We start from the raw sequence: 27,774 nt of genomic DNA, 5'->3' as shown, positions 1-27,774 counted from the left end.
GGATTGTTCACCTGAAAGCACTCCCAGAATGACTTTTTGTCGTCATCAGGTATTGCTCCCCAAGTAGGCCATGGACTTAAAAACTGTTGCTTAATTGAACGTGTGATGGCCTAGGAAGCAACCCTAGATGGAATAAACCTGCATAATAAAAGTCATTTGAATTATAGTAGGGTTTAAACATCAAATTATATCAAGAGATTAAAATCTTACCCTTTACCATACGGCTCAATCCATGGTCGGTCATGGAGGGGCGGGTCAAGACCTTCACCATCACCACTTGAATCTAGATCAGCAGATGGTGTGACAGTCTCAGAAGGCGGTATACAAGATGAGGAAGGTATAGAAGTAGGGTGAGGGACATGAGTGGGGGACAACATGAAGTTTTTGAAATAATGTGAACAAAAATACGTTGTCTCTCTGTGCAAGTAAGCTGCACAAATTGAGCCTTCTACTCTAGCTTTATTTTTAACTGAACTCTTGGATTCTCCCATAAACCTTTCAAATGGATACATCCACCTGTATTGCACAGGTCCCCCAAGCCAAGCTTCATATGCAAGATGAATTGGAATATGCTCCATTGAATCAAAGAATGCAGGAGGGAATATTCTTTCTAATTTGCAGAGAATAATTGGGATATTTTCATCCATCTTTTTAAGGGAATTCTCCTTTAGTGTCGAGCAACACAAATCTTTAAAGAAGTTACTGATTTCTATTAGTGGATTTAACACGTGCATTGGCAAACAACTGGACGCACGAGGGATGAAAGTCTCCATGAATACATGACAATCATGACTCTTCAACCCTTGAATAGTACCGTTCTGAACATTGGCACATCTGGACAAGTTAGAAGCATATCCATCTGTCATTCTAAGCTCCTTGATCCATCCACACACTATTCTTGCCTCGTCTTTTGATATGGTGTAATTTGCTTTTGGTTTAAATAATCAGTCGTTACCTTGCGCCTTCAACTCTAAGTCTTTTTGTCCACAATACAAAGGTAAATCTTTTCTTGCTTTCTCATTATCTTTTGTCTTACCTATAACATTCATAACTATGTTGAAGACATTGTCAAAGAAATTTTTTTCTGTGTGCATGACATCGAGGTTGTGTCTTAGCAAGTTGTCTTTCCAATAGGGAAGTTCCCAGAATATGCTTCTTTTAGTTCAATTATGCCATTCTCCAAACCCTTCTATCCTATTCTGACCAGATTCAGTGACTTTTGGATAGTCTTTCACTCTTCTCCAAACGTGTGATCCAGTCAACTTTGGCGGGGGCATATCCGTTTCAACTTGCCCTTTACGAAATGCCTTTTTATTTCTTCTAAAGGGGTGGTCAATGGGCAAGAACCGTCGATGGCAGTCAAACCAACTACTTTTCCGACCATAACTCAATTGGAATGACTTTGTATGTTCCATGCAATGTGGACAAGCTAATCGACCATGCGTGCTCCAACCAGATAACATGCCATACGCTAGGAAGTCATTAATAGTCCACATCAAGGCTGCCCTCATAAGGAAATTTTGCTTCCTTGAAACGTCATACGTCCAAACAGCATTCCATAACTTCTTCAAATCATCAATCAATGGCTCCAAATAAACATCAATCAATGATTTGGGATTAGATGGACCTGGTATTATACACGATAAAAACATGTAAGGCTTTGTCATACACATCTCAGGTGGTAGATTGTATGGGGTAACTATCACGAGCCAGCATGAATATGGTGATGCAGACGCTTGAATGTACGGGGTAAACCCATCAGAGCATAGACCAAGTCTGACGTTACGTGGTTCACTAGCAAAGGATGGATGTTTACGATTGAAGTGCTTCCAAGCTTCACCATCAGAAGGATGACGCAAAACTCCTTCAGTTTTGTTACCATCATGCCATGTCATGTGTTCTGATGTTTGTATTGAAGTAAACATTCTTTGTAATCTTGGAATTATAGGCAAATAGAACATGGACTTTAAGGGAATTGGTTTTTTTTGCCTCCGTCTAGCATGCATAGTATGATATCGAGGTGAGCCACAAAACTTGCATTCAACCAACAATGCATCATTTTTTGCCACTGTCATTGTCATAGAATAACATACATCCATTAACACAACAATCAATCTTCTTGACTTCCAATCCCAACTTTGAAACACATTTTTTGGCTTGGTAATAATTCTTGGGCATAAAATTGTTTGGTGGTGTCAAATTTAACATCAATTTTGTATAGAAGTCCACTGCTTGAATGGGAACGTTCCAATTAGATTTGCCAGCCATGAGTCTAATGCACACTGACAATTTTGACTCAGATGAACCTTCAAATACAGGTAGATTTGCCTCTGTCAGTAAATTGTAAAACCTCTGAGTGTTGTCATTTGGAGACTCTTCATCATGGCTATCGTTTGGTTCTTGTTTAGCATGGCAACGAAGAGCATTGTCGACCATCTCTTGCATATAGGCAAATTGATCTATTTCAGATGTATGTATAGTAGTATTCGAACCTGATGCAAGCCGATTTTCAGCTGTAGTGGAGGTCGAAGGAATTTCTTCACCATGAAATGTCCAAACCGTGTAGTTAGGCATGAACCCTTTTTGGTATAGGTGAAGTTTGACGACTTCATCTTTCAAAATCCTTGTACATTCGCACTTGATGCATGGACATCGAATCCCTCCATCAAGAGCATAATATTGATATCGTCGGGCCGTCTCCACAAACTCTTCAACTCTGATGACAAAAGATTCCTTCAAACCTCTCCTTCCACTATAACAATGGTCGTACATCCATCCATAATGGTTGGGAAAATGGGCCATGTTCTGTGACAAGCCAAACAAATAAAAACTTAGCCAAAACAACAACACTCCATGTGACATAAGTAATAAACCTGTTACTACTCGAACATGGAAAGCAATTTGAACACTATTGTCATAGGCATTCAATAAGGGCATGCAAAGAGAAGTCCTCAGTATTGAAATGCCTTTGACATCCTAAGTGGTTGTGTATTAAATTTGGGGTAGTCAATTTTCTGACATTACTAAAGTTCTCTTTTATAGAGTACTTCCACATACTTTGTACAATATAAGTGTTTAAGGTACTTTTACCCTTCTCATTCCATTGAGAATGTGTGTAGTACCATAGGACTTTAAATGACTACTTAACTTAATCAAGTTGTAGCCTAATAAATGAATATACAATATACAGGAACATACAATATATACATCAACATACAACATATACATGAACATTCAATCATGGTCTAAATGCAGGTTTGATAACAAATTTCTGCAAGGAAATAAAATTACACAACAGTCATCAATACTCACCACTTAAAGAACTTTGTTTCATCAATTGAAACATGTTAAAACTGATATTTAATTCAAAACCAAACTGCTACTCAAAATCACCTTTCTACTTCCCAAAATTGACTACAAATTTGTGGAATTGGAAGTGATATTGTGCCTAAACCATTCTAACACTTTGGTAATCATTTCAACAGTTTTAATTCATCAAAATACACTTGTTTGACCTCTAATTAGGCACAAAACAGAATTGGAACTCAGATTCACTTTGCAAGTTCCAAAAATGGCTTAAATATCATGATTTGACATACTAAATTGCATACAGGTCTTCGTAACTTCACATGAATGGTTCTAACAGGTTTAATACATCAATTTGGACTTGTTTAAACTTCCAAACATCACAAAATCACAGCAAAACGAAAAATGACCTGCAATGACTCAATTTTACTATACTTTTTAAGGTTTAAAGTAGTGTGATGTTGAGTTTTAGGGAATTCTTTGCTTTTAACCACTTTCCTAGCATCATTTAACTACTAATGACTTGTTAGGATGTTAACATTACTTAAAATTACTTTACTTTAGGTGAATTGACAATTTGTCATCCTTTAAGTGAACTTTTTAGGTTATAAATACTTAAACTTTGAGTTTGAGGTGATTCTTTGCTTTGGACAAGTTTCCTAACTTCATTCCACTAGTTTAGACTTGTTAATCTAATTAATATTAATTAAAGTTAATGTACATTAGGTCTAATTGCCAATTTCTCACCTATTTAGTAGACATTTTTAGGTTTTAAGGAGTCCAATTTTAAGTTTTAGGTACTTGATCCAATTTGACATCTTTCTCACCTATATTGTTTTTCTTGTTATTTTTCATTTGAGACTTCATTTTTGTCTTTCTTTTATGTTTTAAAAGTTGTGTAGATAGTTAGTTTACTGTTTTGGTGAGTACTTTAATAGACTTTGCATTCTTTGCACTTTTAGTGTATTTTAGGTACTACTTTTAGGTTCTAAGTTGTCATATTTTGAGTTTTAGGTATTTTTTGTAGTGTGAGTTCTTAATTAGCTAGGTGTCTACCATTCTTAACTTGTTAGGATGGTTTAATTGTAGTTTATTTTCCTAGTTTAGTGCAGTTTGCAATTGTAATACAATTTTTTTCAGCTTTGAGTAGTGATTTTTAGCTACTTCATCTACTTTTTTAGGTTTCAAGTAGGCAAACTTTGAGATGTAGCTACTTCATCTATTTTGACATGTTTCTTAGCTTCCTTTAACAACTTTAAACTTGTTATGATGTGTAGAATACATAGTCTTAGGTTACTTTAGGTCAATTCTCATTTTCTCACCTATTTAGTACACTTTTTAGGTTTAAGTAGCCAAATTTTGAGATTGTGCTACTTGATCCAATTTGACATCTTTCTTAACTTTATTTAAGTACTTTAAACTTGTTAGGATAAGAACATTACACATTCTTAGGTTACTTTAGGTCTATTTCGAAATTGTGACCTATTTAGTACACTTTTTAGGTTCTAGGGTGTCATATTTTGAGTTCTAGGTTTTTTTTGTAGTGTGAGTTTCTAGTTAGCATTCTTTTACCATTCTAAACTTCTTAGGACAGTTTCTTTGTAGTTTCTTAGGCTAGTTTAGTGTACTTAGCAAAATTTGACCATTCTAGTGCATTGTAATTTAGTGCAGTTTGGACCGTGCTGTTTGAGTTGTGTGTGAATCTAATTCGAGTTTAACTCTACCTAACTGCTGTTTTCCAGCTTGGTCTTGTGTAGTTACACATTCTAGAGTCACTTTTAACATTGCCTAGTCCATTGAATCTGATGAACTCAGTTTTGGTGGTGTGATGGAGTGATTTTTATGCATTTTTGGCCATAACAAAGTAAGTTTTCGAATGATAGCATTTCTATGCTGTGTGACAGTTTGAGCAAGTCTAAAATGATGTTTAAAAGTTGCTAGCACAGTTCAATTAGTGATATAATGGTCTAAGTGCATAATAGTATACTAAACCATCAATTTTGAGTAAAAATTGGGAAGTGGCAAGGTGTTTTTGAGTAACAGTTTGGATTTGAGCCAATTTAAAGTTTGAACCAGTTTAAAAACACTAAATCAGGTTGCTGGACTGATTAGTTTTGAGCTATAGCCACTGTTGTGACATTTTGTGTCTTAAACCATCAAATTGTGAGTCATTTTTATGGCAAAAATGGACCAGACAACACTTTGAGCCTAATTGTTTATGGTTAAAGACTTTGATTGCAAGCCTTTTTGCCTAATCATATTTCAGTTTTAGCTTACAGAACCAGGGGCACATTCAAACCTTTAATTTCTATGTAAAAGACTGTTATGTTAACTCTTATGACTTGAATATGTACAGGGACCTCTCCTACAACAATCTGAGTGGTTCCTTGCCTAGAATCTTGGGAAGAACTAACTAGATCTTTAATTACAAGATTTGGGGGAAACATAGGTGTACGTTGAGAAACTGGCAGCATTAAGGCAGAAAGGGAATGTGGAGGAATATATTTAGGATTTTAAAAGATCAATAAACAAGCATCTGAGTTGATAGAGGAACACCTATTGGGCTATTTCTTTGTTAGACTGTAGGGAGATATAAGGAGCCAGATTAGGCCCACAACACCTATTGGGCTATTTCTTCATAACTTTGTTACGGTTTCATTTCCTGATAATCTTTTGCAAATTTTGGATCCACTACTTGTTCCAACAGAGGAAGCAACACCATTGACAGGAAACAATTGGAATCTTGATCTAAATGTTAAGATGTCCTTAGTTTCCCTTTTCAGGATTGGGATTTCTTGTTCTATGAAATCACCTAAAGATAGAATGAATATTGCTGATGTCACTAGGGAGCTTAACCGAATCAGTAAGCACTTTCTTGTTGGTGAGTAAACTTTTATGTCAAAAGAAGTCATACAATTTATTTCTCTATCTTCATTTCCAAGAATTCTTTCAAGAAGCTTTCCTCATCAAAATTAATAATACAGTAAATTGACAAACTTAAACACTTTATGTGTATCTTTAGATCAAAGGATATTTTGCTAGTGAAGATAACCTACTAACTCAATATACATTTCCTATTCAAGCATAAACAAAGTTGAATGAAGTAGTAAATGTGTGTAACATTTACGCAAAAAGTTGAGGTGTCGAATTGTGGTAAGTTAGTAAGCTGATTAAACATATTATGAAGGGTATACGGCAAGGAGATGAAAAAAAACATAAGGGAACCTTTTTCAGGTTTCCTCTTTTATTTCCACTATTGCACTACTGCTTTATCCCTTTTGGTACCTGATGACAAATTTATGAACACAAAAAAATGGCGCCACAAACTTGTTTAACAATCGGCAAGTGTGACCGAATCGTATCAAGTAATAAAACTAGGTAAGACCAAGTATCGTTTTCCCAAAGGACTCACGGCCTAGTTAGTTATCTGATTTGTTGATTATTTAAGACTTGTGAACGATTGATTGTAGGTTTTTAATGCAAAAGACAATAATTAAACATGTATGCATGAGTTTGATCAATGGAAAAAAGAGTAAAACAAACACGTAACGAATTATATGGATGAGTATGTTGTTGGGGTTATCAATTTCATCTTGTCCACTCTCATATATTTTAGGAATTCATCAATCTTTTCATCAATGTTAATGCCACTCTCTAAATTACCTTCTCAAGAAGGCCTATCATTAATTACGAGTTCATACAATTCCTAGCATCCCTAATAATTAATTCTGAAGTGTAGGAGCTTAAAGGCAACCAATATGCTATTGGGAGAAATTCCCCAGATCTAGATCTCCTCGTACGTTCCCATATCAACAAAATCAATAATCATAGCAATGAATAAGTTAAACAAAGCAAGCATTAAGCAAAGAGGAAAAACCCTAACTAATGATGAAAGAAAGCATGTATCTTAAAGTAAGATGTTAAAACATTAATTCCATATATGAGAGTTTCACAAGACTACATTGATTCCCCAACAACAATACAAGGTTTAGTTCACCATATTCATGGTGAAACTAGATGAACAATAATGAAAGAATGAAAGATAAAACCCTAGAAAGATGAAGAGGTAGCCGGAGCATCCAAGATCTTCCTTCAAGGGGTGGAAAAGTGAGTGTTTGCTTCGCCTCAGCCAAAGATACAAACCCTAGGAACACCTATAGCTTATATATTGTTCGTAATAATACAGAAAATTAGGCCCAAGCCCAAAATAGTGCCGCTCAGCAGTGGTTGCGGCTTCTCCTTTTGCACTTTTTGTTGTCTTTTCTGATTCCCTTTCTGTTCTTCTTCACTTCTATCACCAAATTCACCTTAAAACCTGCATAAAACACTGAAATCAAGCATAAACCTGTCCAGCTCTCTTATTTCTAAAAATATGACCAAAAGCATGATTTCAAGCTAGTTTCTAAGTGTTAAAGGTTGCTTTTAGTATCAAATTTAAGCATGAAAATAACAGTTTTTCAACTGTTATCACAACCCCAAACTTAGAACTTTGCTTGTTCTCAAGCAAACAAAATGTAACTCAATCTTCTATCAATCTGTACAATGGTTCATTCATTCAAAAATCCTCTTTTCAAGATAAGTAAAAACTTCAATTAAACTCATCACAAAGATTTCAATCAAGACATGCACATGCTTTGGGTGTTCACAAAATCACTTAATATCCAACAAATGCTATTTTTCATGAATGATCAATAAACTAAGCATGGATGTTCATGTGCTCATGAAATCTTTCCTCACTAGGTAAAGTGTTTCTCTCAAACACAAGTGTATAAGAGGTAATCACTCATTCACTCTACTATCACAGTGTGATGACAAATTTATGAACACCGAAAACGGCGCCACAAACTTGTTTAACCCTCGGCAAGTGTGACCGAATCGTATCAAGTAATAAACTCGGTAAGACCAAGTATCGTTTTCCCAAAGGTCTCACGGCCTAGTTAGTTATCTGATTTGTTGATTATTTAAGACTTGTGAACGATTGATTGTAGGTTTAAATGCAAAAGACAGTAATTAAACATGTATGCATGAATGTGATCAATGGCAAAAAGAATAAAACAAACACGTAATGGATTATATGGATGAGTACGTTGTTGGGGTAATCAATTTCATCTTATCTACTCTCATATACTTTAGGAATTCAACAATCTTTTCATCAATGTTAATGCCACTCTCTAAATCACCTTGTCGAGAAGGCCTATCCTTAATTACGAGTTCATACAATTCCTAGCATTCCTAATAATTAATTCTGAAGTGCAGGAGCTTAAAGGCAACCAATATGCTATTGGGAGAAATTCCCCAGATCTAGATCTCCCCGTACGTTCCCATATCAACAAAATCAATAATCGTAGCAATGAATAAGTTAAACAAAGCAAGCATTAAGCAAAGAGGAAAAACCCTAACTAATGATGAAAGAAAGCATGTATCTTAAAGTAAGATGTTAAAACATTAATTCCATATATGAGAGTTTCACAAGACTACATTGATTCCCCAACAACAATACAAGGTTTAGTTCACCATATTCATGGTGAAACTAGATGAACAATAATGAAAGAATGAAAGATAAAACCCTAGAAAGATGAAGAGGTAGCCGGAGCATCCAAGATCTTCCTTCAAGGGGTGGAAAAGTGAGTGTTTGCTTCGCCTCAGCCAAAGATACAAACCCTAGGAACACCTAAAGTTTATATATTGTTCGTAATAATACAGAAAATTAGGCCCAAGCCCAAAATAGTGCCGCTCAGCGGTAAACTACCGCTCAGCGGTAAGTGTGTGAGTTGTTTTCCTCCCCTCAGCGACCTTTTCACCCCTCAGCGGAGCTAACATGGATTTCTGAGTGCCGCTCAGCGGTAAACTACCGCTAAGCGGTGGTTGCGGCTTCTCCTTTTGCACTTTTTGTTGTCTTTTCTGATTCCCTTTCTGTTCTTCTTCACTTCTATCACCAAATTCACCTTAAAACCTGCATAAAACACTGAAATCAAGCATAAACCTGTCCAGCTCTCTTATTTCTAAAAATATGACCAAAAGCATGATTTCAAGCTAGTTTCTAAGTGTTAAAGGTTGCTTTTAGTATCAAATTTAAGCATGAAAATAACAGTTTTTCAACTGTTATCACAACCCCAAACTTAGAACTTTGCTTGTTCTCAAGCAAACAAAATGTAACTCAATCTTCTATCAATCTGTACAATGGTTCATTCATTCAAAAATCCTCTTTTCAAGATAAGTAAAAACTTCAATTAAACTCATCACAAAGATTTCAATCAAGACATGCACATGCTTTGGGTGTTCACAAAATCACTTAATATCCAACAAATGCTATTTTTCATGAATGATCAATATACTAAGCATGGATGTTCATGTGCTCATGAAATCTTTCCTCACTAGGTAAAGTGTTTCTCTCAAACACAAGTGTATAAGAGGTAATCACTCATTCACTTTACTGTCACAGTGTGATGACAAATTTATGAACACCGAAAACGGCGCCACAAACTTGTTTAACCCTCGGCAAGTGTGACCGAATCGTATCAAGTAATAAACTCGGTAAGACCAAGTATCGTTTTCCCAAAGGTCTCACGGCCTAGTTAGTTATCTGATTTGTTGATTATTTAAGACTTGTGAACGATTGATTGTAGGTTTAAATGCAAAAGACAGTAATTAAACATGTATGCATGAATGTGATCAATGGCAAAAAGAATAAAACAAACACGTAATGGATTATATGGATGAGTACGTTGTTGGGGTAATCAATTTCATCTTATCTACTCTCATATACTTTAGGAATTCAACAATCTTTTCATCAATGTTAATGCCACTCTCTAAATCACCTTGTCGAGAAGGCCTATCCTTAATTACGAGTTCATACAGGTCCTAGCATTCTTAGTAATTAGTTCTGAAGTGCAGGACCTTAAAGGCAACCAATATACTATTGGGAGAAATTCCCCGGATCTAGACACCCCCGTACGTTCCCATATCGACAAAATCAATAATCATGACATCAAATGAGTTAAACAATGCATGCTTTGAGCAAAGAGGAAAAACCCTAACTAATGATGAAAGAAAGCATGTATCTCAAATAAGATGTTTAAACACAAGTTCCATATATGAGAGTTTCACAAGATTACATTGATCCCCCAACAACAATACAAGGTTTAGTTCACCATATTCATGGTGAAACTAGATGAATAATAATGAAAGAATGAAAGATAAAACACTAAAAAGGTAGAGAGGTAGCCTGAGCATCCAAGATCTTCCTTCAAACGGGTGAAAAAAAGAGTGTTTGCTTCGTCCCAGCCAAAGATACAAACCCTAGGAAACCCTAAAGCTTATATATTATTCGTAAAATTACAGAAAATTAGGCCCAAGCCCAAAATAGTACCGCTCAACGGTAAGTGCGCGAGCTCGATTCTTCCGCTCAGCGGCCATTTCACCCCTCAGCGGAGCTAACATGGGTTTCTGAGTGCCGCTCAGCGGTAAACTACCGCTAAGCGGTGGTTGCGGCTTCTCCTTTTGCACTTTTTGATGTCTTTTTTGATTCCCTTTCTGTTCTTCTTCACTTCTTTCACCAAATTCACCTTAAAACCTGCATAAAACACTGAAATCAAGCATAAACCTGTCCAGCTCTCTTATTTCTGAAAATATAACCAAAAACATGATTTCAAGGTAGTTTCTAAGTGTTAAAGGTTGCTTTTAGTATCAAATTTAAGCATGAAAATAACAGTTTTTCAACTGTTATGACAACCCCAAACTTAGAACTTTGCTTGTCCTCAAGCAAACAAAATGTAATCAATCTTCTACCAATCTGTACAATGGTTCACTCATTCAAAAATCCTCTTTTCAAGATAAGTAAACTTCAATCAAACTCATGACAAAGATTTCAATCAAGATGTGCACATGCTTTGGGTGTTCACACAATCACTTAATATCCAACAAATGCTATTTTTCATAAATGATAAATCAACTAAGCATGGATGTTCATGTGCTCATGGAATATTTCCTCACTAGGTAAAGTGTTTCACTCAAACACAAGTGTATAAGAGGTAATAACTCATTCACTCTACTATCACAATGTCACATGAATTGACTTTCCCTTTCATTTTACCACAATCAAATAAATTCACAAGCATGCATCATCACAAGGACTTTCAATGGCTTATACTGTGGCTGGGCTAACAAGAAAATTGGTTTTTCTAGATCACAAAACCCTTGAGTTAAGAGAATCATATAAACACAATCATTCCTACTTTTCCCAACTTTCCTTTGCATTGAGCTTTGCTTTTTTTCTTTCTCTTTTCACATACTTAATTCTTAGCTCTTAACTCAATGCTTTCAAATTCCCTTTCTATTTTCCAACAACCCCAAACTTGAACATTTGTCAATACCACACAATATTTTCTACTTAACTCAAGGTAAAGCTTTCAACAAGGGTTTTAAATTTATGTTCAAGGCTAGGGGTTCAAATGATAGAACACATAGTGTTCTCTTTTGTGGCTTATTTCATGCAATTTGGCTAATATAAGGGTTACCAACAAACGACCTTGATCATATAATGCAAACAAGCAAGTAATTCAATCATAGCAAACCTGGGCAAAGTCATTCATGATTCCAAAGTAATAACACTTAAAGTAATAACTCTGGAGCTCAAAACCTCACATATAAGCTCATTCACATTTGACATACACATCCTGCTTAATATCACAATCACAATCACAATAACTTGCATTTGTTCACAAAGCTTGTGAACCACCTGTATAAGCATGTAAATGCACATCTCAACATCAATCCATATCAAAGCATCATCAAGCATTACTTATCAAACATTCACAATCATCAGCAAACCATCATAACAGATAAAGTTTCCAATTGAGTACATCCAACCCTAAACAAAAATAAATAAATTAAGTTCAGAAAACCAAACAAAAACATAAGTCCTGCTTCAGTTATGATAGCATTCATCAGTAAATGCTATCTCATCTCCTTCTCAATCTGAGCTGTCATTTGTATCTTCCTCTTCTTCCTCATCTTCAGCATCTTCAAATGCCTCATCCTCATCATCTTCTTCTTCCATCTCCATAGCTGAGGCTTCAGCTGCTTCAGCTCTAGCTCCTTGTACCTGCTCTTCGGGCCAGGCAACCACATTATGGAATTCCTCCATAGTCCACCTGTGTGCTGGAGGTGTATCATACATTCCAACAATCATCTCAGCAGTGGCCATCTGCCCTCTGTGGATAGACTGTAGCTGTGCACCTATAAGAGACATGTACATGTCCCTCATCTGGAAAGGTTCTGCTTCATGTGTCTCAACAGATGCTTGACTCTGTGCTTGCCTTCTTTCTCTGCGAGTACGGCGTGGTGGAACTGGTTGAGCTGCCTTCTCACCTCCGCAGTATTGTCTGTAATAGGCCTCATCAATTGCTTTCCTTGGCCTTTCAAATGGTGGAGCAGAAGTATCCACCCCAGCTATCTTGTAGAGATGCGTAATCAAAGAAGGATGCCCTAAAGGTGCTTTGCTGTTTGTTGTGTGGGCACACATCCTTATCTCATCAGTTATCACATGTCCAATATTGACATTCAAGTTCCTGATTGCACAATAAATGAGAAGTGCCCTGCTAAGAGTAATGTCTGACACATGAGAACATGGTTGAATATTGGCATGAGAAAATGCCATCCAATACTTTGCAAGAGGAGTTAAATCAGTTCTCCTAATGTTAACCACAGAGCCAGTTCTATTCCTTTGAAAGTGTCCTCCAAGTACACATAAAACTCTCTCCACATCATCAAAGTCAGTGCCTTCTTCCATAAAGAGAGCAAACTGGCACTGCTCACCAGCCCACACAGTATCCAGAAAGTTGTTGATGGAATCAGGATCATACCTAATAACATGGCCTCTGACATAGCCTAGGTAATTCTCAGTTGGGTAATCACCAATCTTTCTTGCATTAGTGTAGAATTCTTTCACCACAACTATATTGGCAGGTGTAGGATATGTGGCTAGCTTCCCCCAATCATTCCCTAACAATTGCTCTCCAAATTGAGGAGCAAAGTTAGGTATCATTCCAACCTTTCTCTCCATAAGTAATCTCCTATCTTGGACCACCTTGAAGTGCTTCTCATGTTTGCGAGATAGGAACCTACTAGAATGGGGTTGTTCTGGTTCCTTTTCTTTTCTTTTGGATGCCATGGTCTTCATCCTTTTGCCTGAAGAAGATGTCATTCCTATATCAAACACACATACAAAACCACAAACATGTTGTTAAGCATTAGTAAAACACATCCAACACCATTATTTCAAAGTTAAACCACCGCTGAGGGTCAAAATCACCCCTCAACGCCACCAGTACAACAATCCAGAGCGCAACTCAGCAAGAACATAAATCTGTCAGAGTGCCGCTCAGCAGTAAACTGCCGCTCAGCGGTACCTCTGCAGAATTCTGAAAAATTCGTTTTTACACTATCCTAACTCCACCCACATGCAATTTTCAGTTTCCAGATCAAAATCATTCAGTTCAATCGGTTCAAACATCAATTAAATCATCAAATCATGCATAAAAATTAAAACCCCTAAAGATTCATGCTTCAACAATCCAATTCAAACTCAAGAACCCTAGAATGAAAAAAAATGCTTGACTTACTTGGGTGGAGATGCTAGATGAATGGAGACTGCTTTCAAGCTATGATGCTCTCTTCCAACCCCAAACTTAGATTGAAAACTAGTGAGAAAGTGAATGAAAGAGAGATTTTCTCAAGAGGGATGAGGGAAAAATTGTATAGATTCTTTGAAAGAGTATGTAGGAGTGTGTGTGCAGAGCAAAGTGTGCAAAGAAAAGCCAAGACGCAGCTTAGGGTATAAAAATACCCTAATGGGCTCGGGTTCCGCTGAGGGGCAACTTAAGCCCTGTCTGCGACACTACCGCTCAGCGGTAGTTTGCCGCTCAGCAGCACTTTCGGGAAATGTTCTTCTTCTTCCTGGCTTGACCTAGATGCGTCCTATACCTATCCCTCACTGACTCCTTGCAATAAAATTCTCAAATCACTTATGCACAACCCTATTAAGCAACTAAAGCAGGATCAAAACAAAAATTATACAGAAAAATCAATCAACTGGGTTGCCTCCCAGGTAGCGCTTGTTTAACGTCACGAGCCTGACCCAAAATCCACCAACACCCATCAGTAAGTGCAAAACTTTCTTATCAACACCCATCAGTAGGTGTACACAAACATAGTATCCTTTAGTAGATACTTTTCCGCCTAACATCCATCAGTAGATGTAAACCCTATAACAAACTTATAACCAGAACACAAAATAACCAAAAGTTCAAAATTACATCACCAAACTAAAAATTAAAAGTTCTTAAATCACTGGGTTGCCTTCCAGCAAGCGCTCTTTTAACGTCATTAGCTTGACTCGGTAAGGTTCAAGTTCCTTCTTCAAGATTAATATCCGTATCCAACCAACTCCTTAACTGCTTCCGATGTACTGTTTTGACTCTTCTAGAATATGGAGACTCTATCTCTATCATCTCCTTTTCTTTATAGCCTTTCACAACCCACAACTTGTTTTTGAATCTCACATGTGAACCAAGTTTGAGTTGTTCTTTCATCCCATCATCATGAACTTCTCTTCCTCTGCCAATCTTCTCTTTTTCATGTACCTGAAACAACAAATAATGTTTACCTTTAACCTTGAGCTTTTCATCTTTGGGGCTAGTCATGAGTACATCTTGAAATGCAGCTTTATGACTAGCTTCTTCCTCCTGCATCTGTCTCTCCTCTTTGAAAACATCTACAATAACCCTCTCTTCTCGGTCTTGGAATGCTACTATACCTTTGTTCACATCAATGATAGCTTTGGCCGTTTTCATAAACGGTCTTCCGAGAATGATGGGTATCTTTTCAGTCTCCATCTCCATCACCACAAAATCTGCCAAGAACTGTAGTTTGCCTACACAAACTATAATGTCCTCTGCTATTCCATAAGGTTTCTTCGAAGATCCATCTGCCATTACTAGGTTAACCTTTATAGGTTTGACATCCACATCACCAATCTGTTCCAGTAAAGAATAAGGTATCAAGTTGACACTTGATCCTAAATCAAGTAAAGCTTTTCTGACTCTTTTCTTCCCTATTGTGCATGGAATAGAAAATCCTCCTGGATCCTCGGCTTTTGGAGGGAATGACTCCTTTTTGACAGTTTTATGCTTCTTTGTATCATAATTTCTACGTCTTTTCTTTGTAGAGATTTCTTCCTCAGGTTTAGTATACACTGCAATTTGCTGTAGTATCTCCTTCCAAGGTGCGTCATTGTCCACCATATTGAATAATTCAGTAAAATCAAATTGTTTCTCCTGATTCATTGGAAAAGGAAGCATATCATGATTCTTTATCTCTTTTCTCTCTTCTTTTTCTTTCTCTCCTTTCTCCTTCTTCTTTTCGTCTAACTCAACTATTTCATCATTTGTGCTCTCCACCACTCTACATTCTTCCCTGGGGTTAACCTCAGTATTAGCTCCAAAATTTCTGTTAGGCCCTTCTTCCACTTGCTTTGTAATCTGACCCATTTGAATCTCCAAATTCTTCATAGCAGCATCAGTACTCTTTTGAGAAGATTCAGTTTTCTGTATAAATTGATTAACAGTTTCTTCCATCTTTATGAACCTTTCATTAAATGTAGCAAACTGTTGCCATAAAGTTGGTTGTTGCTGTTGCTTGTTGAATTGCCCATTTTGTCCAACCTGCCCATTCTGCCCTTGACCAATGCTTGGGTGTGGTTTCCACCCTTGATTGAAGTTCCCTTGACGGTACGGAAACTGGTTGGCCATGAAGTTCACATCTTCCAAAGCTTCTGCTGGAAAGGCACACTGACCATTTATATGGTCACCTCCACACAATTCACACAATTGTGGTTGAACCTGTGCAACAGTCTTTAACTCTTTCGGCAATTGTGCAAGTGTTTTCATAAGAGTTTCCAGTTGTTGAATTAGAATCTTATTTTGTGCTAGCAAGGCGTCATGGGTTTGCAGCTGTAGAACTCCTTTTTGTTGACTAAGAGCTCCTCTTTCACTATTCAAATCATTATCACTAGTGGCCATATTATCAATGATTTCTGTAGCTTCTTTTGGAGTTTTCCATTTGATGTTTCCTCCAGCTGTGGCGTCAAGCATCATCTTGGTTTGAGACCCAAGACCTGTGAGAAAAGCCAAGACTACCTCCCCCTCGTCAAAACCATGTGTGGGAGTTTTTCTCAGTAAGCTTTTAAATCTATCCCATGCATGACCTAGTGATTCCTCCATACCTTGCCTGAAAGTTGTAATCTCTTGCTTTCCTTTATTCACCTTTGATTGTGGAAAGTACTTGTTTAGGAATTTTGTTACCACCTCTTCCCACTCTGTAAAACTTCCTTCTGGAAAAGAATTTAACCAAATCTTAGCATTGCCTCCTAGTGAGAATGGAAACAAGCTAAGTTTGATTGCATCGTCCTGCACTCCATTTATCTTGACTGTGTTGCAAATCTCTTTAAATGTAGTGAGGTGCTCATATGGGCTTTCGTGAGACAACCCATTAAACTGGTTACTCTTAACCAATTGTATTAGTGCTGGTTTCACCTCCATATTTGCTGCATTGACTCTTGGTCTTGCTATGCTGTTGAAGTGTTGAGGTCCAGCTACATTTGTATAATCAGCAAGAGTTCGTCTATTGTTCACCATATTTTCAGTGCTATGGTCAGAGTTTTGTGGTGATGGTTGTAACAGAGTTTCCGGAGAAGGAAAGAGTTCTCTAAATGTTCTGATTCTTCTCCTCCGTCTACTTTCTTCCAAACCTTCAAGAAGAAGATCTGCAGTTTTCTTGCTCCTTGTTCGGATTGCTTCCTGCATACACAAGAAAACAAATCCCTAAAAGAATTGGTTAGCACAAAAAGATATAATAGAAGATAAAATAAAAACAGAAAAATAAAAACAAAAAATAAAATAAAATAAAATAAAAATAAAAACAGGAAAAATATAAACAGAAAATAAAAATTCGAAATTTAAGATAAAAATTCAAAAACAAGTCAAAGATAATCAATAATCAAACAAATAAACTAGTTAAACCACGAGTCCCCGGCAACGGCGCCAAAAACTTGATGACAAATTTATGAACACCGAAAACAACGCCACAAACTTGTTTAACCCTCGGCAAGTGTGACCGAATCGTATCAAGTAATAAACTCGGTAAGACCAAGTATCGTTTTCCCAAAGGACTCACGGCCTAGTTAGTTATCTGATTTGTTGATTATTTAAGACTTGTGAACGATTAATTGTAGGTTTAAATGCGAAAGACAGTAATTAAACATGTATGCATGAATGTGATCAATTGCAAAAAGAATAAAACAAACACGTAATGGATTATATGGATAAGTATGTTGTTGGGGTTATCATTTTCATCTTATCTACTCTCATATACTTTAGGAATTCAACAATCTTTTCATCAATGTTAATGCCACTCTCTAAATCACCTTGTCGAGAAGGCCTATCCTTAATTACGAGTTCATACAATTCCTAGCATTCCTAGTAATTAGTTCTGAAGTGCAGGAGCTTAAAGGCAACCAATATACTATTGGGAGAAATTCCCCGGATCTAGACTTCCCCGTACGTTCCCATATCGACAAAATCAATAATCATGACATCGAATGAGTTAAACAATGCATGCTTTGAGCAAAGAGGAAAATCCCGAACTAATGATGAAAGAAAGCATGTATCTCAAATAAGATATTTAAACACAAATTCCATATATGGGAGTTTCACAAGATTACATTGATCCCCCAACAACAATACAAGGTTTAGTTCACCATATTCATGGTGAAACTAGATGAATAACAATGAAAGAATGAAAGATAAAACCCTAAAAAGGTAGAGAGGTAGCCTGAGCATCCAAGATCTTCCTTCAAAGGGGTGGAAAAAAGAGTGTTTGCTTCGTCCCAACCAAAGATACAAACCCTAGGAAACCCTAAAGCTTATATATTATTCGTAAAATTACAGAAAATTAGGCCCAAGCCCAAAATAGTACCGCTCAACGGTAAACTACCGCTCAGCGGTAAGTGCGCGAGCTCGATTCTTCCCCTCAGCGGCCATTTCACCCCTCAGCGAAGCTAACATGGGTTTCTGAGTGCCACTCAGCGGTAAACTACCACTGAGCGGTGGTTGCGGCTTCTCCTTTTGCACTTTTTGATGTCTTTTCTGATTCCCTTTCTGTTCTTCTTCACTTCTTTCACCAAATTCACCTTAAAACCTGCATAAAACACTGAAATCAAGCATAAACCTGTCCAGCTCTCTTATTTCTGAAAATATAACCAAAAACATGATTTCAAGCTAGTTTCTAAGTGTTAAAGGTTGCTTTTAGTATCAAATTTAAGCATGAAAATAACAGTTTTTCAACTGTTATCACAATGTCACATGAATTGACTTTGCCTTTCATTTAACAACAATGAAATAAATTCACAAGCATGCATCATCACAAGGACTTTTTCTATGGCTTATAATGTGGCTAGGCTAACAAGAAAATTGGTTTTTCTAGATCACAAAACCCTTGGGTTAAGAGAATCATATAAACACAATCATTCTTACTTTCCCAACTTTCCTTTGCATTGAGCTTTGCTTTTTCTTTTCTTTCTTTTCTTTCTCTTTTCACATACTTAATTCTTACCTCTTAGCCCAATGCTTTCAATTTCCCTTTCTATTTTCCAACAACCCCAAACTTGAACATTTATCAATACCACAAAATATTTTCTACTTAACTCAAGGTAAAGCTTTCAACAAGGGTTTTAAATTTATGTTCAAGGCTAAGGGTTCAAAGGATAGAACACATAGTGTTCTCTTTTAGTGGCTTATTTCATGCAATTTGGCTAATATAAGGGTTTCCAACAAACGGCCTTGATCATATAATGCAAACAAGCAAGTCATCCAATCATAGAAAACCTGGGCAAAGTTATTCATGCTTCCAAAGTAGTAACACTCAAAGTAATAAGTCTGGAGCTCAAAACCTCACAAATAAGCTCATTCCCATTTGATATACACATCCTGCTTAATATCACAATCACAATCATAATAACTTGCATTTGTTCACAAAGCTTGTGAACCACCTGTATAAGCATGTAATATGCACATCTTAACATCAATCTATATCAAAGCATCATTCAAGCATTACTTATCAAACATTCACAATCATCAGAAAACCATCATAACAGATAAATTTTCCAATTGAGTACATCAAACGCTATTTTAATAACAATGAATGATAAAACAAATCCTGCTCTAGTGCTTTGAAAAACTCATCCCCATCAATGATGCTCTCTCCCAACCCCAAACTTAAATAGACAACAAGTGAGAAAGTGGGTGGAAAAGAAATTTTCTCAAAAGGGATGAGGGAAAAGTTGTAGAAAACCTTGGAAAAGTATGTAGGTGTGTGTGTGTAGAGAAAAATCTAAAAGGAGAGGCCAAGGCGCAGCTTAGGGTATAAAAATACCCTAATGGGCTCGGGTTCCGCTGTGGGGCAACCTAAGCCCCTTCTGCGACACTACCGCTCAGCGACACTTACGGGAAGTGCTCTCCTTATCCTTAGCTTAACCTAAATGCATCCTAAACATACCCCTAACTGGCTCCCTGCAATTAAGGTCTCAGATCACTCAAACATTCAATCCCTATCATGCAACTAAAGTAGAATCAAAACAAACAATACAGATAAAATTAATCAACTGGGTGGCCTCCCAGGTAGCGCTTGTTTAACGTCACGAGCCTAACCCAAAATCCACCAACACCCATCAGTAAGTGCAAATCTTCCTTACCAATACCCATCAGTAGGTGTATACAAACATAGTATCCTTCAGTAGATACTCTTCCGCCTAACATCCATCAGTAGATGTAAACCCTGTAACAAACTTATAACAAAAACAAAAATACCCAAAAGTTCAAAATTACATCACCAAATCAAAAATTAAAAGTTCTTAAATCACTGGGTTGCCTCCCAGCAAGCGCTCTTTTAACGTCATTAGCTTGACCAAATAAAGTTCAAGTTCCTTCTTCGATGTTGATGTCTGTATCCCACCAACTCCTCAACTGCTTCCGGTGTATTGTTTTGACTCTTCTAGAATATGGAGACTCTATCTCTATCATCTCCTTTTCTTTGTATCCTTTCACAACCCACAACTTGTTTTTGACTCTCACAGGTGTACCGAGTTGGAGTTGCTCTTTCATCCAGTCATCAGGAACTTTTCTTCCTCTGCCAATCTTCTCTTTATCATGTACCTGAAACAACAAACAATGTTTACCTTTAACCTTGAGCTTTTCATCTTTAGGGCTAGTCATGAGTACATCTTGAAATGCAGCTTTATGACTGGCTTCTTCCTCCTACATTTGTCTCTCTTCTTTGAAGACATCTATAACAACCCTTTCTTCTCGGTCTTGGAGTGCCACTATACCTTCGTTCACATCAATGATGGCTTTGGCCTTTTTCATAAACGGTCTTCCGAGAATAATGGGTATCTTTTCGGTCTCCATCTCCATCACCACAAAGTCTGCCAAGAACTGTAGTTACCCTACACAAACTATAATATCCTCAGCTATTCCATAAGGTTTCTTTGATGATCCATCTGCCATTACTAAGTCAACCTTTATAGGTTTCACATCAACATCACCGATTTTCTCCAATAAAGAATAAGGTATCAAGTTAACACTTGATCCTAAATCAAGCAAAGCTTTTTTAACCCTTTTCTTCCCTATTGTGCATGGAATGGAAAAACCTCCTGGATCTTTTGCTTTTGGAGGGAATGGCTCCTTTTTAACAGCTTTATACTTCTTTGTATCATCATCTCTACGTCTTTTCTTTGTAGAGATTTCTTCCTCAGGTTTAGTATAAACTGCAATTTGCTGTAGTATCTCCTTCCAAGGTGCATCATTGTCCACCATACTGAATAATTCTGTAAAATCAAATTGTTTCTCATGATTTATTGGAAAAGGAAACATATCATTACTCTTTATCTCTTTTCTCTCTCTCTTCTCTTTTCTCTCTTCTTTTTCTTTTTCTCTCTTTTCTTTTTCTTCCTCTCCTTTTTCCTTCTCTTTGTCTAACTCAACTATTTCATCATTTGTACACTCCACCACTTTACATTCTTCCCTGGGGTTAACCTCAGTATTAGCCCCAAAATTTCTATTAGGCCTTTCTTCCACTTGCTTGGTAATCTGACCCATTTGAATCTCCAAATTCTTAATAGCAGCATCAGTACTCTTTTGAGAAGATTCAGTTTTCTGTATAAATTGATTAAGAGTTTCTTCCATCCTTATGGACCTTTCATTAAGTGCAGAAATCTGTTGCCATACAGTTGATTGTTGCTTGTTAAATTGCCCAGTTTGTCCAGCCTGCCCACTCTGTCCTTGACCAATGCTTGGGTGCGGTTTCCACCCTTGATTGAAGTTCCCCTGACGGTACGGAAACTGATTGGCCATGAAATTAACATCCTCCAAAGCTTCTGCTGGAAAGGCACACTGACCATTTATATGGTCATCTCCACACAATTCACACAACTGTGATTGAACCTGTGCAACATTCTTTAACTCTTTCGGCAACTGTGCAAGTGTTTTGGTAAGAGTTTCCAGTTGTTGAGTTAGTATCTTATTTTGTGCTAGCAAGGCGTCATGGGATTGCAGCTGTAGAACTCCTTTTTGTTGAGTTGGAGCTCCTCTTTCACTATTCAGATCATTATCACTAGTAGCCATATTATCAATGATTTCTGTAGCTTCCTCTGGAGTTTTCCATTTGATGTTTCCTCCAGCTGTGGCGTCAAGCATCATCTTGGTTTGGGAACCAAGACCTGTAAGGAAAGCCAAGACTACTTCCCCTTCGTCAAAACCATGTGTGGGTGTTTTTCTCAGTAAGCTTTTATATCTGTCCCACGCATGACCTAGTGATTCCTCCATACCTTGCCTGAAAGATGTAATCTCTTGCTTTCCTTTATTTACCTTTGATTGTGGAAAGTATTTGTTTAGGAACTTTGTTACCACCTCTTCCCACTCTCTAAAGCTTCCTTCTGAAAAAGAGTTCAACCAAATCTTAGCGTTGCCTCCTAATGAGAATGGAAACAAGCTAAGTTTGATCGCTTAATTCGGCACCCCATTTATCTTTACTGTGTTGCAAATCTCGTTAAATGTAGTGAGGTGCTCATATGGGCTTTCGTGAGACAACCCATTAAACTGGTTACTCTTAACCAATTGGATTAGTGCTGGTTTCACCTCCATATTAGTCGCATTGACTCTTGGTCTTGCTATGCTGTTGAAATGTTGAGGTCCAGCTACATTAGTATAGTCAGGAAGAGTTCTTCTGTTATTATTGTTCTCCATCTCCTCAATGCTATGGTCAGAACTTTGTGGAGATGGTTGTAACAGAGTTTCCGGAGAAGGAAAGAGTTCTCTAGATGTACGGATTCTTCTCCTCCGTCTTCTCTCGTCTAAACTTTCAAGAAGAGGTTCTGCAGTTATAAGATCAAAGATAAGAAGATATAAGATCAAAGATAAGAAGATAAAATAAAAACAGAAAAATAAAAACAGAAAAATAAAATAAAATAAAATAAAATAAAAACAGAAAACAAATCAAAGATAATCAATAATCAAACAAATGAACTAGTTAAACCACGAGTCCCTTGCAACGGCGCCAAAAACTTGATGACAAATTTATGAACACCGAAAAACGGCGCCACAAACTTGTTTAACAATCGGCAAGTGTACCTGATTCGTATCAAGTAATAAAACTAGGTAAGACCAAGTATCGTTTTCCCAAAGGACTCACGGCCTAGTTAGTTATCTGATTTGTTGATTATTTAAGACTTGTGAACGATTGATTGTAGGTTTTGAATGCAAAAGACAGTAAATAAACATGTATGCATGAATGTGATCAATGGCTAAAAGAGTAAAACAAACACGGAATGAATTATATGGATGAGTATGTTGTTGGGGTTATCAATTTCATCTTATCCACTCTCATATACATTAGAAATTCATTAATCTTTTCATCAATGTTAATGCGACTCTCTAAATCACCTTGTCAAGAAGGCCTATCCTTAATTACGAGTTCATACAATTCCTAGCATTCCTAGTAATTAGTTCTGAAGTGCAGGAGCTTAAAGGCAACCAATATGCTATTGGGAGAAATTCCCCGGATCTAGACTTCCCCGTACGTTCCCATATCGATAAAATCAATGATCATAGCAATGAATGAGTTAAACAAAGCAAGCATTAAGCAAAGAGGAAAAACCCTAACTAATGATGAAAGAAAGCATGTATCTTAAAATAAGATGTTAAAACATTAATTCCATATATGAGAGTTTCACAAGACTACATTGATTCCGCCAACAACAATACAAGGTTTAGTTCACCATATTCATGGTGAAACTAGATGAATAATAATGAAAGAATGGAAGATAAAACCCTAGAAAGGTGAAAAGGGAGCCTGAGCATCAAAGATCTTCCTTCAAAGGGGTGGAAAAGAGAATGTTTGCTTCCTCCCAGCCAAAGATACAAACCCTAGGAACACCTAAAGCTTATATATTGTTCGTAATAATACAGAAAATTAGGCCCAAGCCCAAAATAGTGCCGCTCAGCGGTAAACTACAGCTCAGCGGTAAGTGCGTGAGTTGGTTTCCTCCCCTTAGCGGCCTTTGCACCCCTCAGCGGAGCCAACGTAGGTTTCTGAGTGCCGCTCAGCGGTAAACTACCGCCGAGCGGTGGTTGCGGCTTCTCCTTTTGCACTTTTTGATTTCTTTTCTGATTCCATTTCTATCCTTCTTCACTTCTTTCACCAAACTCACCTTAAAACCTGCATAAAACACTGAAATCAAGCATAAACCTGTCCAGCTCTCTTATTTCTCAAAATATAACCAAAAGCATGATTTCAAGCTAGTTTCTAAGTGTTAAAGGTTGCTTTTAGTATCAAATTTAAGCATGAAAATAACAGTTTTTCAACTGTTATCACAACCCCAAACTTAGAACTTTGCTTGTCCTCAAGCAAACAAGATGTAACTCAATCTTCTACCAATCAATACAATGGTTTACTCTTTTCAAAAATCCTCTTTTCAAGATAAAAACTTCGATCAAACTCATGACAAAGATTTCAATCAAGATGTGCACATGCTTTGGTGTTCAAAAAGTCACTTAATATCCAATCAAATGTTATTTTTCATGAATGATCAATCAACTAAGCATGGATGTTCATGTGCTCATGGAATATTTCCTAACTAGGTAAAGTGTTTCACTCAAACACAAGTGTATAAGAGGTAATCACTCATTCGCTCTACTATCACAATGTCACATGAATTGACTTTGCCTTTCATTTAACCACAATCAAATAAATTCACAAGCATGCATCATCACAAGGACTTTTTCAATGGCTTATAATGTGGATGGGCTAACAAGAAAATTGGTTTTTCTAGATCACAAAACCCTTGAGTTAAGAGAATCATATAAACACAATCATTCTTACTTTTCCCAACTTTCCTTTGCATTGAGCTTTGCTTTTTCTTTTCTTTCTCTTTTTCTTTTTTTTTCTTTTCACATAATTAATTCTTAGCTTGTAGCTCAATGCTTTCAATTTCCCTTTCTATTTTCCAACAACCCCAAACTTGAACATTTGTCAATACCATAAAATATTTTCTACTTAACTCAAGGTAAAGCTTTCAACAAGGGTTTTAAATTTATGTTCAAGGCTAAGGGTTCAAAGGATAGAACACATAGTGTTCTCTTTTAGTGGCTTATTTCATACAATTTGGCTAATATAAGGGTTACCAACAAACGACTTTGATCATATGATACAAACAAGCTAGTAATTCAATCATATAAAACCTGGGCAAAGTCATTCATGCTTCCAAAGTAATAGCACTCAATCACAAAAACTCTAGAGCTCAAAACCTCACATATAAGCTCATTCACATTTGTCATACACATCCTGCTTAATATCACAATCACAATCACAATAATTTGCATTTGTTCACAAAGCTTGTGAACCACCTGTATAAGCATGTAATGTGCACATCTCAACATCAATCTATATCAAAGCATCATCAAGCATTACTTATCAAACAATCACAATCATAAGCAAACCATCATAACAAATAAAGTTTCCAATTGAGTACATCAAACCCTATTCTAAAAACACAAGTGAATGATAAAACAAATCCTGCTCTAGTGCTTTGAAAAACTCATCCCCATTAATGATGCTCTCTCCCAACCCCAAACTTAGATGGACAACAAGTGAGAAAGTGAGTGGAAAAGAGATTTTCTCAAAAGGGATGAGGGAGAAGTTGTAGAAAACCTTGGAAAAGTATGTAGGACTGTGTGTGCAGAGAAGAATCTGAAAAGAGAGGCCAAGGCGCAGCTTAGGGTATAAAAATACCATAATGGGCTCGGGTTCTACTAAGGGGCAACCTAAGCCCAGTCTGCGACACTACCGCTCAACGGTAGTTTGCCGCTCAGCGGCACTTACGGGAAGTGCTCTCCTTCTCCTTAGCTTAACCTAAATGCGCCCAAAACATACCCCTCACTGGCTCCTTTCAATAAAATTCTCAGATCACTCATGCACAACCCTATTATGCAACTAAAGCAGAATCAAAACAAATAATACAGATAAAAGCAATCAACTGGGTTGCCTCCCAGGTAGCGCTTGTTTAACGTCACGAACACCCATCAGTAGGTGTATACAAACATAGTATCCTTCAGTAGATACTCTTCCGCCTAACATCCAGTAGTAGATGTAAACCCTATAACAAACTTATAATAAAAACAAAAATACCCAAAAGTTCAAAATTACATCACCAAACCAAAAATTAAAAGTTCTTAAATCACTGGGTTGCTGATAACAGTTGAAAAACTGTTATTTTCATGCTTAAATTTGATACTAAAAGCAACCTTTAACACTTAGAAACTAGCTTGAAATCATGCTTTTGGTTATATTTTGAGAAATAAGAGAGTTGGACAGGTTTATGCTTCATTTCAGTGTTTTATGCAGGTTTTAAGGTGAGTTTGGTGAAAGAAGTGAAGAAGGATAGAAATGGAATCAGAAAAGAAATCAAAAAGTGCAAAAGGAGAAGCCGCAACCACCGCTCGACGGTAGTTTACCGCTGAGCGGCACTCAGAAACCTACGTTGGCTCCGCTGAGGGGTGCAAAGGCCGCTGAGGGGAGGAAACCAACTCACGCACTTACCGCTGAGCTGTAGTTTACCGCGGAGCGGCACTATTTTGGGCTTGGGCCTAATTTTCTGTATTATTACGAACAATATATAAGCTTTAGGTGTTCCTAGGGTTTGTATCTTTGGCTGGGAGGAAGCAAACATTCTCTTTTCCACCCCTTTGAAGGAAGATCTTGGATGCTCAGGCTCCCTTTTCACCTTTCTAGGGTTTTATCTTCCATTCTTTCATTATTATTCATCTAGTTTCACCATGAATATGGTGAACTAAACCTTGTATTGTTGTTGGGGGAATCAATGTAGTCTTGTGAAACTCTCATATATGGAATTAATGTTTTAACATCTTATTTTAAGATACATGCTTTCTTTCATCATTAGTTAGGGTTTTTCCTCTTTGCTTAATGCTTGCTTTGTTTAACTCATTCATTGCTATGATCATTGATTTTATCGATATGGGAACGTACGGGGAAGTCTAGATCCGGGGAATTTCTCCCAATAGCATATTGGTTGCCTTTAAGCTCCTGCACTTCAGAACTAATTACTAGGAATGCTAGGAATTGTATGAACTCGTAATTAAGGATAGGCCTTCTTGACAAGGTGATTTAGAGAGTCGCATTAACATTGATGAAAAGATTAATGAATTCCTAATGTATATGAGAGTGGATAAGATGAAATTGATAACCCCAACAACATACTCATCCATATAATTCATTACGTGTTTGTTTTACTCTTTTTGCCATTGATCAAACTCATGCATACATGTTTAATTATTGTCTTTTGCATTCAAAACCTACAATCAATCGTTCACAAGTCTTAAATAATCAACAAATTAGATAACTAACTAGGCCGTGAGTCCTTTGGGAAAACGATACTTGGTCTTACCTAGTTTTATTACTTGATACGATTCGGTCACACTTGCCGATTGTTAAACAAGTTTGTGGCGCCGTTTTCGGTGTTTATGAATTTGTCATCAATATGTCACATGGAAAATGTTGAAATCATTCTCCAAAAAGAAGAAGCTCCATGGCTTAGTTGTCTCCTTTGTACTCCCTTGATTGGTCAGCTTTTTATGATGTGCAAGCATACTTTCCCACCTTTATTTGTGTCCTACAAAACAAGGTAAAAGTATTTAGTTTAAGGAGAATCTATCTAAGACTTAGATAAGGAAATAGTTTTAGCAATCTTTATTGTACTTCCCTTTCTTTAGTCTTAGTTTTAGTTGATACTTCTTTGGATGGGAAGTCCCTAAAGGGGTTGTCATCAAAGATTCATTGGAATCT

The sequence above is a fragment of the Vigna angularis genome, chromosome 1, assembly GCF_016808095.1.
Source record: "Vigna angularis cultivar LongXiaoDou No.4 chromosome 1, ASM1680809v1, whole genome shotgun sequence".
Classification (NCBI taxonomy): Eukaryota; Viridiplantae; Streptophyta; class Magnoliopsida; order Fabales; family Fabaceae; genus Vigna; species Vigna angularis.
Note: the sequence above shows the minus strand (reverse complement) of the source record.